This window comes from Apteryx mantelli, chromosome 2 (assembly GCF_036417845.1).
Source record: "Apteryx mantelli isolate bAptMan1 chromosome 2, bAptMan1.hap1, whole genome shotgun sequence".
In the NCBI taxonomy this organism is placed as follows: Eukaryota; Metazoa; Chordata; class Aves; order Apterygiformes; family Apterygidae; genus Apteryx; species Apteryx mantelli.
Window position 1 is genome coordinate 77,450,990 of NC_089979.1, and position 15,391 is coordinate 77,466,380.

General features: G+C 41.9%; 1 protein-coding gene across 3 annotated transcripts in view; it reads right to left on the reverse strand.

Moving 5' to 3' along the window:
* The window catches only part of KCNG2 (potassium voltage-gated channel modifier subfamily G member 2), a 59,649-nt gene that overhangs the window by 25,043 nt on the left and 19,215 nt on the right, over positions 1-15,391 (reverse strand). The window contains exon 1 of one of the 3 annotated variants that reach the window (XM_067290943.1): positions 13,719-13,976. The exons of the other annotated variants lie outside the window; for them this stretch is intronic. The gene's annotated coding sequence lies outside the window, so the exon portion shown is untranslated. Of the gene's footprint in view, positions 1-13,718; positions 13,977-15,391 lie in introns of those variants that run through there. 3 annotated transcript variants of the gene reach the window in all.

A 15,391-nucleotide genomic window follows, 5' to 3' on the forward strand; every position in this document is an offset into this window, starting at 1 on the left:
CGTCTCAGCCTAGAGAGAATGCTGAACAATTGGGTGCTATAAAAAATTAGAGAACATACACATTATAACATATTCCCATAGCAGCATCTTCCTTTATCTGTAATCAACTCTTAGATTTAATTAAAACAATCTCCAACAAAAAATGATGAATGCTTGTTAGTCAAGGTCATGAGTCACTCTCTAAATATTTTCACTAGCTACAGTCTACTGAATCACAGCAAAATTACATTCTATACTCCATATTATAGGTGTGTGCTCCAGCACGAACACAGCACAAACAGAGGGACACAATCAGAAAATCTACTTGCCTTAAGAACCCACTAAGCAAAGAAGGGTATGGCTTCGCAAAAGCCATAGGACTCCTGCTTCTAGGTTTGGGTGCAGCTCCAGCTCCCCAATGTTAGAAAGGCATTTAGTTTGTATCTTTGTACAAAGCCAGAGAAAGGCTGGTTTATATACAAAATAAGGCGTGTTCAGTTACCTAAAGTTACTTTTTGGTACTGTGAAGATTTCAGAAGCACTAATGATGTCAAAAGGTCTCCAGTTTCATTTAGGGCAAAAAAAGAATTGTTTAAACATCCCTTTATACACGGCAACATGAACAACAGAACACAGCTCATTCCTCTGGCTAAGGGCCAGCAAAGAGTAAGTGGTAGCAACATGCGTTCTGAGAAATGGGTGCTTTTATAGCACAGGCTTGAGTGCAGCTGGGATCGCAAATACCATTACTGTCACAATGAGAGGACATTGTCAGCACAGCATATGCTTTAAGGATTTAGTCTCTTGTTGCTTTTTGTCAGTAAGATAAAATATTCACTGCCACTACTCTGGGCATTGTGCTTTTGTTTTCATGCATCGCTTGTTACCCAAGTCAACATATGAAAAGTAATTTACATCATTTTGACATCAAGGTCAGGATTTGCTTTTCTCCTCTCACCCCAGTAGCAGGTTGTTGCATAAAGGGATCAGATATATTTCACGGAATTATTTTGAATCTAATGTTATATGTGCTTCTTCCAGAGCAAAGAGAAATAAGCAGCTAACTCAATGTGGAAACCTGTATGTACACTGTGTATTACACCATTCCATTTCCAAATCTCTGAATTACAAATGGTCAACATTTTTTTTGTGGATATAAAAATGATGTTGATTAAATGTAAAGCTTAAGGAAGCATCTATTCAAACTCTGTTGTATCATTAATAGATAAATAGAAATTGATAACAGAAGTAGGTGCAGACTGTGTTGCCTTTAGTTAAACAGGCTGATTCTGGACAGTCCTAGCAGCACCAGAGAGTTGAAATTTAGGAACTCGAGAGGATTTTCTGATCTTGGTCTTGTTTGTAGTCAAACATTCCAAAATCCCAGAATCCATAATAGCACACGTTATTACCTGTCAGCATTTGTTTTGAAAATCCCAGCTAAAAGGTAAGTATTTGAATAGAGTTATATTATTCTCCTTGGCACCTTTGTGAGGTGATCGCTTTACAACAAGACTGAGATGTCAGTGTGGAAAAGCTTGTACTGCCACTTTAACTCTCCTGTAGAAAAACAAAAGACGTCACTGTGGGCTACCAATTTGGCATCTATCCTGAGAAGTAAAATAACCCTGGAAGGTTTGCTTCTGATCTTATGTAAATGGAATGTATCACGACCTTCACTGAATATTAAAGGGTGTTTCAAAATTATGTGGGTCTTAAAATACTTTCTGCATGCCAGGGTTATCTAATGCATTCCCATGCCTACAGTAAAGCATCCCATTGAAGATTAACTTTAAAAGCCAATACTTCCAGAAATGATACTACATTATCATCCAATTGGCATTTCTACCATTTAATCATGCACATGGGTGTAAGAAAGACTGTTAAAACACAGTCTGCGATAAGCTGTCCCTTGCAAGGTCATAGAACAGAATTTGACTCTACATTTGGTGTTCATCATTTAAAAACGCTGTGTGAGAAATGCTGTATAAATGTTTCTGTTTGATGATCATACATAGGGTGGGTTATACACATTGTGGATTCTTTTATTTTTAAAACAGAATCAAAGAATAATTTTTATTCATTAAGTACTTTCTTTTGCTATCCACATGTATGCATATCTGTGTGTCTACACACACACAAGTCTAGTCACATTCTGTTAACAGCACACAGTTGAGATCTTTAAAATACAGATATTTCTTATCAGAGTTTAAATAAATTTCAGAAGTGCAAACTGCTTCATATTCTTTTTCTTTTGAATTACTTTAATTGACTAAGATGGAGCTACTTCCCTACTTACTGCCTTTTATCTCTCACCACCTTTCTTCTCAAAAACACTCTTCATCATCCCCTGTTGTATCAGCCTTTTTTGCATCTAAGTCATATATGGCTTTGCATATGGCTTCATTGGTCTAAAATTGCCTCGAGTAGGAATGAAAAATGGGGCAAAAGCATCTTTGCCAACAGCCTGGCCAACCTGGTGAGGAGAGTTTTAAACTGGGGACAATGGGGCAGAGAGGTGACAACCCGCAGACAAGTGAGGAAGTGGTGGCCCGGGTTGGTAAGCAAAGGGTGCAGGTGATGTGGGCAGGAGACCTCATAAGAGCTGAATGGGGCCCGTCTCAGGTGTATGCATATAAATGGGAAGTGCCGAAAGGACAGCGAAAGGACAGCATGGCAGGGAGAGCTCCGGTAGCTCCTCTGGGAAACCAGCACAGCTGGTGCCTCTGAAGTGCCCATGCACTGATGCTGCTGCATGGGAGCAAACAGGAAGAATTAGAGGTCTGTGAGCATTTGCAGGGCCACAATCTCCTTTGGACTGCAGACCGAGGTGGAATAACTCAGATGACCAGGGCACTGCCCTGGCTGGCTACAGGCTCTTTAGGAAGGACAGGCCGGGACAGCAAGAAGGGGGGTTGCCCTATATGCGAGAGCTGCAGGAATGCGTGGGGCTCTGCCTAGGGATAGATGATGAGCCAGGTGAGGGCTTAGGGGTCAGGACTGGTGGACAGACCAAAATGGGCAATGTTGTGGCAGGTGTCTGCTACAGAACACCTGGTCAGGAAGAAAGGTGATGGAGCAGCTCATCCTGGACACCATTTCCAAGCATATGAAGGACAAGAAGGTGATCAGGAGTAGTCAGCATGGATTCACAAGGAGGAAATCATCCATAACATCCTCATAGGCAAGCTCAGGAAGTGCAGGCTAGATGAGTGGACAGTAAGGTGGATTGAGAATTGGCTGAATGGTAGAGCTCAGAGGCTTGTGATCAGTGGCACAAAGTCTAGTTGGAGGCCTGTAGCTACTGGTGCACCCCAAGAGTCAAGACTGGGTCCAGTCTTGTTCAACTTCTTCATCAATAACCTGCATGGAGGGACAGAGTGCACCCTCATCAAGTTTGCTGATGATACAAAACTGGGAGGAGTGGCTGATACCCCAGAGGGCTGTGCTGCCATTCAGAAGGACCTCAACAAGCTGGAGAGATGAGCAGAGGGGAACTTCATGAAGTTCAATAAAGGCAAGGGCAGAGACCTGCACCTAGGGAGGAATAACCCCATGCACCAGTACAGGCTGGGGGCTGACCTGCTGGAAAGCAGCTCTGCAGAGAAGGACCTGGGAGTCCTGGTGGACAACAAGTTGACCATGAGCCAGCAATGTGTCCTTGTGGCAAAGGCGTCCAAAGGTATCCTGGGGTGCATTAGGAAGAGTGTTGCCAGCAGGTCGAGGGAGGTGATTCTCCCCCTCTACTCAGCCCTGGTGAGGCTGCATCTGGAGTACTGTGGCCAGTTCTGGGCTCCTCAATACAAGAGAGACATGGAGCTACTGGAGCAAGTCCAGCAAAGGGCTACTAAGATGATGAAGGGACTGGAGCGTCTGTCATATGGGGAAAAGCTGAGAGAGCTGGGCCTGTTCAGCCTGGAGAAGACTGAGGGGGGATCAAATCAATGCCTATAAGTATCTGTAGGGAGGGTGTAGGGAGGATGGGGCCAGAACCTTTTCAGTGGTGCCCAGTGATAGAAGGAGAGGCAACGGGCACAAACTCAGGAAGTTCCATCTGAACATAAGGAAAAACTTCTTAAGTGAGGGTAACAGAGCACTGGAAGAGGTTGCCCAGAGAGGTTGTGGAGTCTCCATCCCTTGGAGAGATTCAAAAACTGTCTGGACACAGTCCTGGGCAATGTGGTCAAGGTGATCCTGTTTGAGCAGGGGGGTTGGACTAGATCTCCAGAAATCCCTTCCAACCTCAACCATTCTGTGGTTCTGTGAAATAGATGAGGCCTTCTTCAGATAACCGGAATAAGCTTCACTTTCACAGGCCCTGGTCCTCATGGGAGTCTTGAACCACCCCAGTATCTGCTGGACTGACAACAGAGCAGGGCACAAGCAATTCAGGTTTCTGGAGTGCATTGATGATACAATGACACAGGTGACTGAGGAGCTGGCAAGGAGAGGGGCTCTGCTGGGCCTCATAAACAAGGAAAAACTGGTTGGGGATGTGAAGGGAAGGAGCAGTCTTGGCTGCAGTGACCATGAGACAGTGGAATTCAGGATCCTGAGGGGAGGGAACAAGGGAACTAGCAGGGCCATAACCCTGGACTTCAGGAGAGCAGACTTTGGCCTCTTCAGGGATCTCTTTGGAAGAATCCCAGGGGAAGCAGTCCTGGAGAGAAGAGGGGTCCAGGAGAGCTGGTTGATTTTCAAGGATCACCTCCTCCAAGCTCAAGAATAGTCCATCTTGACATGCGGGAAAACAAGCAAAGGTGGCAGGAGGCCTGCAGGGATGAACAAGGAGCTCCTGACTAAATTCAGACATAAAAAGGATGTGTACAAGAGGTGGAGGCAGGGACAAGTGACCCAGGAGGACTACAGAGACATGGTCTGAGCATGCAGGGATGGGGTTAGGAAAGCCAAAGCGCACCTGGAGTTGAATCTGGCAAGGGATGCGAAGGGCAACAAGAAGAACTACATGTACACCAGCTGCAAAAGGAAGGCAAGGGAAAACGTGGGCCCAGTGCTGAATGGTGCAGTGGACCTGGTGACAAAGGACATGGAGAAGACCAAGATACTTACTGCCTTCTTCACTTTGGTTTTACTGGTAAGACTGGCCTTAAGGAATCCCAGGCCCCTGAGACCAGAAGGAAAGTCTGGAGGAAGGAAGACTTACCCTGGGTGGAGGAAAATCAGGTTAGGGAACATTTAAACAGTTGGAAATATACAAGTCTATGGGCCCTGACAGGATGCACCCACGAGTGCTGAAGGAGCTGGCCAATGTCACTGCAAAGCCACTCTTGATAATCTTTGAAAGGTCCTGGTGACTGGAAGAGGTTCTGTAGACTGGAAAAAAAAACAAACTTCACTCCCAGTAAAGTAGACAGTGACAGACTCTTCTCAGTGGTGCACAGTGCAAGATAAAGGCCATGAGAGGCAATGAGAGGCAATGGGCACAAATTGCAATACAAGAAATTCCACTTAAATGTAAGAAAAAAAGCTTTTGGCCTGTGAGGGGGTCAAACACTGGAAGAGGTTGCCCAGGGAAGTTGTGAAGTCTCTATTCTTGGAGATATTCAAAAGCTGGCTGGACACTGTCCTGAGTAACCTGCTCCAGTTGCCCCTGCTTTGAGCAGGGGGTTGGACTAGATGATCTCTGGAAGTCTTTTCCAACCTCAGTGATTCTATGATTTCAGGAACACCCTCATTTTAACTGCTGCCCTAAATTACAAGGTTCTGAAGGTTTACACTCATACTATGGTAGCAAGAGGAAGGCATGAGGCTTTTTACTAATTAATGTTTTAAAAGTTTTCTTGTGAAATGAAACATGCTCTGACAGAGCACTTTAAATCATAATTTAAAGTCACAGACATGAAACATAGATTAGGATGAACACAAGATGTTTTCTCTGAAGTGCAGAGAGAGTTTAGTCAGTGAATCCATTCTGCAGTGCTCAGCTACTTTCTGTCAGAGACGTGCTGGAACCTGACACTGCTGCCTATTATCAAAGCAATTCCCACATCTTACTGTGCCATGATTTATAATTTACAGTGCACGCAATTATTTTAGTAGTAAAGCTCATACATGCAATTGATCATACATTTGGTGGTATTACAGCTAATGCTTTGGATGAAGAGATTCAGGAGATTGAGGTTACTCTTGTACTTACTACATCTTGGTAGAACCTGGAATCCCAGGTATGAGTCCCTGACAGGCACTATGGAGGCATGAAGCAGGGACAGCAGTGCCCCAGAGGCTTACAAAACACAGAAGAGATGGGATGCAATACACAGATTAAAAAAAGAGAGAGATAGAGACTGGGAAAATACAGAAACAATAAAATAGACACAGCTTAGCAAAAAACCCACGCTTTCCTCCTGATTTGTGGGGATTAGCTTTTGAGTTTGTCCACACAGAACATGAATATGGCACTCTACTTAATCATTATATATGCAAAAACAGGCTGTATTAACCAAGTTAGAGTACCACACCAGCCAATTCTACTGCTTCTTGCCCTCAAGATAACCCGTTTAGACTTTACATGGGCATCTTTGCATGGCCTGACACTTTTCCATATGGACAGAGCATTCATATCTTTAAAGGCTGCATTAAACTACCTCTGGTAACAGTGTCATGACTGCATTTAAGTTTCCTTGATAAAGGAACCATTCCACATGTGTCCAAGGAGAACCAAAGTACACACCAAGACATGCAGTGAGGTCAACAGGGGATCAAAACTTGGGCAAAACAAACTGAGAAGAGGTCAATCACAGCAATACAGATTCAACACTAACTCAGCTCTCCAACCTATGTTAAAGTATCATTATACAACAATATGGACAGCATTTCTCTCACACTTTGCTTCCAGTTTTTATTTCAGGTTTTCTAAGCAAGAAATATCTTACTGTGTATTTGTAACCCACCAAGCAGAACCAGGGTCTGAACTCAGCCTGGTGCTTTGCTACCTTTATGTCATGAAAATGCTGTTTCATAAGGAATGAAGTGGGACAAAGAAACACTGGTTAAACCAGAAACATCTAAAACATTCTTCTGCAAGTTCTCTGAAGTAAAGGGATTAGTGCTAAAAATAGTTTTGAAAAGAGTTTAGATTTCAAAAAATCAGAAAGACATGCAAATAATTTGGCTGCTGTACATGTTGCCAGCTTTATATGTCAAAACTTTCAAGGACAAATCTAAATTAGAACAGAGTGAAATTATTACAAACTATTAAAGGACATACTGCAGAGGACAAAAGGGAGATGGGTAATTTCACTCAAAGTATTTTCTATATAACTCCAGAAAAGTTGAATTTTACATTTTTCTCTACTTATCATCAATAGACTTCAATATTCATAACCTGTTAAGCCATTATCATTTCCACTTAGAAGAGGTGATAGCCCAAAAAACTGAAACAGCACTAGAACTGTCCTTTATTTTGTCCATTTCTTCATCATAATTATGGGAGGTAGGGACACAATCTTATGCACCTAGTTCAGATATCCCTGTCTACTGGAGAAAGGCAGGCTGCTCCAGTTGCAGCAGGGGAAAGTAGCTACGGTAGGTTCCTCCAGAGAATACTTTAGTGCTGGGGAGGATGCCGCATCAGTCAATCAAGCAGGAAGCCCAGGAAGAGCTGCACCATAACAGATATTGCAAAGTTCAGTGCGTGAAGCTGGACACTGTTAGCACACCCTGAGAAGACATCTTCTTTAACAGTTTCATTAATTTGGGGGGGGGGGGAAGGCAGGGGAAAGGAATAGGTTTCTTGTTTGAACATCCCTCATCGCATTTATGCCATGCTACGTAATTAGCTGAAACAATTCAATTTGTTAAATGAACAAATCAAATTAACTTGACTCAACACTAATTATTCTGACGTGTCCATAGCTATTTGTTTCCATTAGACAGATATTGAGTTATCTAGTGTTACTGCACTTGCTAGAGATGTACAGTGAAAGTATTATCACTGTGAGAATCCTAAAAAATCAGAATTTTGGTCTGACTAAATACCTGAAAGTATGGGATTCTTACCTGTATCTCCATAACACAAAACAACCTTTCTCTGCTCTTCCATGAACTTTTGCTGCCCACTTCTCTTTGTACCTTAAACAGTATTTGCTTATTGTTTCTGTAAAGTTATCTGCACATTTCTACTGCATGGTAGGGGAAGGTAGCCATGTTAGATAATGCATTCTCCCCAAAATTAGAGAATTTTGTTCAGGATAGCAAGTTTGAAGATTTTACAATGTGTTAAAATTCAGAATACTTTTACAATGTACTCTTCTCCAGTCCTTAAACTGATATATTTCAGAATAACCAATCATTGAAATCGAGGTTTTTTTTAAATATCTGTTTCTGGTCATGATTTTGCACCCACAGCTGGCCTAAGTGAATGGTACTGTCACATGCAAAAGTGACAGACTGTGTAATATTTTAAAACAGCACTGTTTATTCCTCTCACCCAGGAAATTAAACAGATTGTCTCATTTCTGTTGCCAAAATCAGAAGCGTGAAAAACCTAATGAGTTACCATATCCTTGCAAATTACAGAATTATGATTCAGGTGTTCTGGTGGATCTGTGTATCACTGCAGTGAGGAAAGCCATTTTCAGCATGAGTTCTGTTCCCTCTCTAACACCGATACTAGTATCTTCTCTTTCTGATCTGTCCTACTGATCATTGCAATTCTATACTTAGCAGCTTCCCACCCAGATGATTAATATGCTTGATTTAGTACAAAATGTAGCAACTGGTTTTCTAACTGGAAATTAGAAAGTCTCATTGTGTGATGCCACTCTTGGCCCAGTTTCACATCCAGATGTTCATGATGATTTGCTTGGGCTTTTTTCCTAATAAATGGATGGGTGTATCTGTCCTTATGTCCCTTTTGGGGCCATTCACAGGTTCATATGAATGGATATTAGGTGTTTGAATGTGTTCCTATATGTTCCCATTATAAGTAATAATAATTCTGTGGGGAAAAACTTTTAATCTTTTAGGTTCTGCTAGTTTTTTATTGCTTAGGATACAGTCAGTTCCCTTTACTGAAATATATTGTAGAAGTACTCCAAATTTTAACACATTGTGAAATCTTCAAATTCAGCCATTTACGTAGGATGTCCACCCAGCACAGAGGAAAAAATGGGTAAGATAGGGAAGATAAACAACTGTTGCAAACTGAACCTACCCCATGACAATCCATCTCCCAATCACTCTTTCTATTATTTCAAGCCCTGGGAGAGGGAGAGGGAGAAGGGTCTTTCCCTTGATTCATGGGGAAAAGAGATTGCAGTCCCAGTGCTCTCATTTCTCTGATCAGTAAGAATACTAAACATGGACAAAACAGAACAGAGACACAAAGAAAAGAGTGAAAAAGAATGGGATGGAAGAAAAATACCATGTATGATTCAAGCATAGGAAGGATGGAAATGAAACAGAGAAGGTAAAACAAAACCAAAGGTGACTGAATTAGTCTTTGTGTTGATGTCAAAACATTACAATATATAAGTGTCTCCTACAGACACAGAGGGCATTTTCATGCCTTCTGACCAGACACATTTTAGCAGCCTAATGTTGGAGTGATCAGCAGTCAGTGAGGAGAAGTAAACTCTCAACCTTTATGTCCTGAAGCATGCTTTTGGAAGAGTGACTGTCTGTCCACTCGCTCTATGGGGTGGCCTGTGTTCTTAATTTTGACCCTTAAATTAAATGCCTACAGTTATATAGCATAAGTATCCCCCAACTCTTAAGAGAATCTGCTTTTCATTCAAGCCCAGTGCAGACAATTTATCTTATGGACACCACAGAAAAGATGATAGTAAATCAAGGGATCTAGTCCTGCAGGAGAAATCATGCAGGGGACCAAAAACTATCACCAAAATAGTTTCCATTCATCCAGCTATGGTAGATAAGTTCAAGAGAGGATGTAGGCCCTACCAGAAGGGAAGGGAAAACAAATGGGGGGGAAGATAACCTAAAGCCTAAACCTAAAGATACCTGATATTTGACAAAGCTGCCACTGTGGTTTTACTGAAGCAGCCCATTCACCCTCAGTGCTCAGTGCTCTGTGTTTTGCTGAATGAAACTCCCTATGGAAACAAACATATCTGTCCAACAGAGGTACATCCCAGGGACTAACTTCAATCCACTCTCCCATGCCAGTGCTCCACAGCCTCCAACACAGGCATCAAGTATGCTTGTTCTCAGCTATTCACTCTAGTCTCTGCATTACCTGTCTGGATCCATGCTTCCAAAATGGTGGGTCCCAATTTTGGACTCATGTCAGGACTGGAAGAAGGTCCCCAGACCCAAATATGCTCAGGCAGAAGGATGAGATGCCTTGAAATGGTAAGCCCATCTTGCCCTCTAAATCTTGGCCGAAAGAGCAGGGAACCTTAGAACTCATCTTACAAAGGGAAGACGGGAAGAACAGGCAGGTAAGCCTGCCAAAAAGTACATATGCTTGAAATCCTACACTGTTGGGGGAGCCGGAAGGGAATTTAAACAACTCCAGGTGGACAGGACCCACCAGATCCAAGCCCACAAGGAAAAGGAGAAGGTGGAGCTGACAACTGCCTTCATCCTGAACTCTCCCGTTTGCCCTAATTCAACCACATAGTGACCCTTCCCCGTGCCCTTAACCCAAACAAAGCTTTCCCAGATTCTCTGCTCTTTGCCCCTGCATCCCATCTCTGTTTATCCTCTTCATTGACCCAATCTCCTTCCTCTTTCCCTTCCTCCCTCTCTCACTTCCTTACCAGCCATCTTGCTCAAGTGATTCGTGAGAATGAGTGTTTTCTGCATTTTCTGCTGTGCTCAGATTACACCTCCTTTCCCTCCAAGAAGAAAACACTAACAAACGAAGGCTGGAGTTAGATGCCTTCCAACCACTCGTAATGTTTGACAAAGAAATTCAAAACCAACGTTCACAGAATGCAAGGCAGAAACAAGTTCTACTGAATGCCCTTCGAGGTACCCATTTCAGAGGAAACCATCTAGTTGAAAGCTCTTCCACTTCTCAGACTGCACGTACACCAGTTAAGCCATTAATTTTAGGCACATGCCTATAGCAAGAGCAAAACTTGTTTCTGAATTTCAGCACTGCCCTTTGAGGTAGCTCATTCCCACGTACTACGCAGCTTAAATATCAAGCAATTGAACCCATTTGTACACTATTGAATCATTATTTTAACCATTTGGCCTGTATGCCTATATGCAGGCACATGCACACTAGAAGAATCTGTCAACATTAAAAAAGAAAATCTGTTTTTGAACTCTTCTGTCTCCAGAACTCCTTGCTCAGTTCCGCCTTATTTGCCAAAATAACCCTACCTGTACTCACAGGGACACATGCATTTTAGCACAATATAAAAAAGGCTGCAGTTTTCAGAGATCTTGGATGAGCTGACCTCTAAACAGAGAGGGATTTTTAAGTTTACAGCAGAGCTCCAAATAAGGCTTGTTGCCACATACTCAACATTGGCAATAATGACAAAAACGTTAATAACAGCTGCTTATTCAGGGAGCATTGTCTGTCCTACGCAATGGGGGCAGAATTCAGGAATCCTGTCTTCCAGACATGTCTTTAAATTAGCAGGTTCTCCAGATCTTGCCCAGTATACAAGTCTCATTTTCACAATTAATATGCTCTCCTGCCTCGAGTAGGAAGCTTCTAGGGCCCTTTGGTTCTCTTCCATACTATCTGCAAGAACCCATGTAGTCAGTAGCTAGCAAGGACTATCTAAATTTTGCAGCTTTCAGGTGTAGCGAACTAGAAATTCTGCGGCAGCTTGAAGTAAATTAAAAAAATTATTTTTTTTGCTGAATTAAATATGAAAATGAATAATATAACTAGCAAGGTATCCCTTATGTACTTATTTTTGTATTAATTTTAACACAAAATTCTGTTTTGAAATGTTATTCAATTTCATAACATCTTCTATTCTGAATTCCTCCTAGACAGATGCCTGCACTGGCAACATCAATCTTCCTAACAAAAGCTAACTGGGTAAAGCCAGAGTTTGGGGGTAGAAGCACTGAGGCTTTTGGGTCCTGGGAAAGCAGAAAAGATTGTTTGGATTTTTTTCCTCAAACAGGTGATAGCAGAGGCCTTTGGCAGTTTGTGTAGCAGTTGCAGTACAGATGCACCTCTCATGCTCTCACCCTGCCATGGAAGAGGACAAAAATGACCTATAAGCTTCCAAGGTATCTTTGCATTTCCTCTCAGCAGCAACCCACTTCCCTCTGCCTCCAGTCCCCATTGTTGCATTCAGCCGAGAAACCCTTAAATTCACTAAACATGCTTGCTCCCTTAAAGAATCATCTGATAATGTTATCAGAATTGGATTTTAATGTTTAATAATGAATGGAAAGAATTAGAAAAATTTTCATTCTTTCTATGCTTCTATTTCAGGCAGCTTGTAGAGCAAGGAGGTTTGCATTTCACTTGTCACTTTTTAAAGTTAATTTTTAAGACCATGTTCTCTAGGAACATGTACTTTAGATGGACTTTTCTAAGCAATGCAGCAGCAATGAGTGGATTCCACAGTGAACATGATGGCTTTAAAATCAAGTAAAATATGACTGCCCCAGTTATGAGCAACATCTTCAACAATCAAGCTGAATCCTTCAAAAATCATCACCTGTTTCCAAAACACTGGAGCCAATGCAAGAGGTAGGCTGACAGGCTAATTAATCATGTGTGCAATAGATGAAAAAATTCACTGACATCTTGCTGGTGAATGTTGGTAGACCAGAGGTCATGAACACACACTCAGGCATAACTTTTCTAGAGAACTGCTTGAGCAGCAGAAATTTGAGATGCTCAGTACTAACAGCAGTCCTACCTGTCTAGAGGTTTTTGATCCGATTTGCTTATAAAAAACACTGAATGAGCTGAGCTCTTGGGACAATGAAAGGAGTAAGAAAATAATACCAATGTTAAGGAAACAATCCAGGCCTTTGGGTGATGCTCAGGGTGATTATTCATTTACTAATTGTTTTTGTGCAGGTATTTTACTGGACTAGCAGTTCATGCCCTCCATGTGAAAACATTCCCCTATTTAGAGCTCCTTCAGCTCCTGCCAAATTGCTCACCATTGCTCTACTTGAAATGCCAGCACATACACAGAAATGTCAGCATAAAATACAGCTATGGAGTTCATTCTACAGCATTACTGCTGCTGACAGGGTTTTGTTTCTGAGCAGTTATTTTCATGCTGCAAAAGAACATGTTGTTACTCATAAAGTGTACATTATTCTACAAGTGCTACAAACAATAAATCACTCTGCCAGATCCCAGCATCTCTGGTACACTCCAAGCCTGCTGGGTTTCTTCCCCTATGTTGTCATGTTTTAAATCTTATTATCATCAGAAAGATGGCCAGGACTTTTGAGCTACTTCAGTTCATTGCCACCCAGCCTTACCTTTCCACAAGAAAGGCTCCATGAGCCGTGCTGTCTGTTGTGTTCATGATTTAAAAATGGAAAATTAGGAAGTAATTAATCCACAGCTTTGTTCAGGAGGCATTTAAGACTTCTTCACTACAGAATCTGGGCTAGTTCAGGGTTGCCAGCAGAGAGACTTTTTCACTTATTTCTAGCTTGCAAATGTCAGTTTTCATGTTACATAGTTACTTAGAGGTAGACTTATCAGGTGGTGCAGTGCAAAGATACACAAATGAGCTCTACATGAGCAAAGGCAGTATAACCACACGAATTTATTTATCCTAAACCTGGATTAGGTCAGATACCTGTGCAGGAGTGTCACTCCGAGTCTGAACATGAATGCCATGGATTCCAGGATCATTCCAGTGCCTGCCCTGATGACTTTGCTCACACCTGGATCTGCAAAGGGCCATAGATCTGTGGCACCTCCATTCCCAATGGAAAAAGGAAGGTGACTGAGATGTTGGTGAACTGGGCCTTTGGAGGTGAGGAATTTGCTTCTGTAAGTTTCTTCTTCCCACTTTGCAACTCCAGGTCTTACTTCTTCATTCCACCTTTACCTGATACACCAGCGTAGTAGCCAGTCAGTTTATTATGAGGCTTAGAGGCTATGTATGACTATTTCTCCACCTACGTCTTTCAGCAATGGAAAGCTGCTCTAATTTTCTTGTGTCGCCAACAGCCCTAGTGGGCTCTCAAAGAAGCTGGAGACTGCCAAGTGTAGGAATGGTTTTGCACTTTTTCTTCTTCTTTCAGATTATGCTTCTTGATTGCCAAAGCAGACTCCCTAGAAAGTGTTCTGCAGTTGTATAAGCTGATCTAAATAATCAGGTCACAGTTTCTTGTTGCTATTTACCAGCAATGCTGGGGAAGAAAAGCTTGATGTTTGGCTATATGTGAATGATCAGTGGAGTTTTGCAGGTACAAACAAAAAAAGAAGTTAGGATTCATCTCAGCTTCAGGTCTGTACTTTTAGTGGCAAATATTTGGTATGCCTTGTCCACTAAAGAATCTAGATCCTGGTCTCCACAAAGGCTTTTTCCTCTCCCTCCATTACGACAGTACTGAGTAGCAGTGTCTCTAAGGGGCAATGCCTGTAATGCTTAACAGTTCTATTGTACTTGTATCACACAGTACAACAGAACACCCCAGATTTAGCTACCTCTATTTTACTTATCCTAGGGCTTTACTTCCAAACAGAACTTCACTATTTTATTATTGTTTTCTTGCTAACAAGCAACTTCTGTTGTTAACATAGGAGACACAGGAGCCATAGGAGAAACATGCACAAAAATAATTTTCATTCTCCCTCCTCCTAAAAAATCTTTGATAAATGTAACATTTCATAAAATACGAATTCATAACACATTGCTTTCTCATCAAGTAAAAGGTATACATGTATATCAGCATCTGAAAATCTGAATAAAGATCAGTAAATAAGTAGATGACAGCTACTTAATGAGGATGTTTGAAAGGAAAGCATGTAATCTGATTTGTACTGCATAATTCTTTTTGTATTATTTATTTTACACTTTAAATGACCTCATTTTATTTAATGTATTCAGCAGTCTCAGTAGCTCACTCTGACACAGGATCATTTAGCTTAAGCTCTGATCAAGTAGCTGCTCTCTAGCTTATGTAGTCCCCTTCCCAACAAGAAAATTTGCTCTCCAAACTCTGTCCCATAGAACTACATGAAATAAGTATTTGGCTGCTGAAAGCTTCCATACTGTGACAGGAACTTGCAGCACCATTTGGTCTGAGAAACACTGTACTGCAACAGATAATCCATGAGCCCTAGCTTCAGCTGAGTCCACAGAAATTGAAGGGGCTATGGAAACAGGCTCCTAGAGAGGTAAATCCTCAGGCTTCCAAGAGGCTGGAACACAGGGGACCACTGGGAATGCTTGCCCAACAGAACTGATCAGCAGGAAAGATCCTACCGATGTTGTATACAATGAGTCCAATTCATAATATA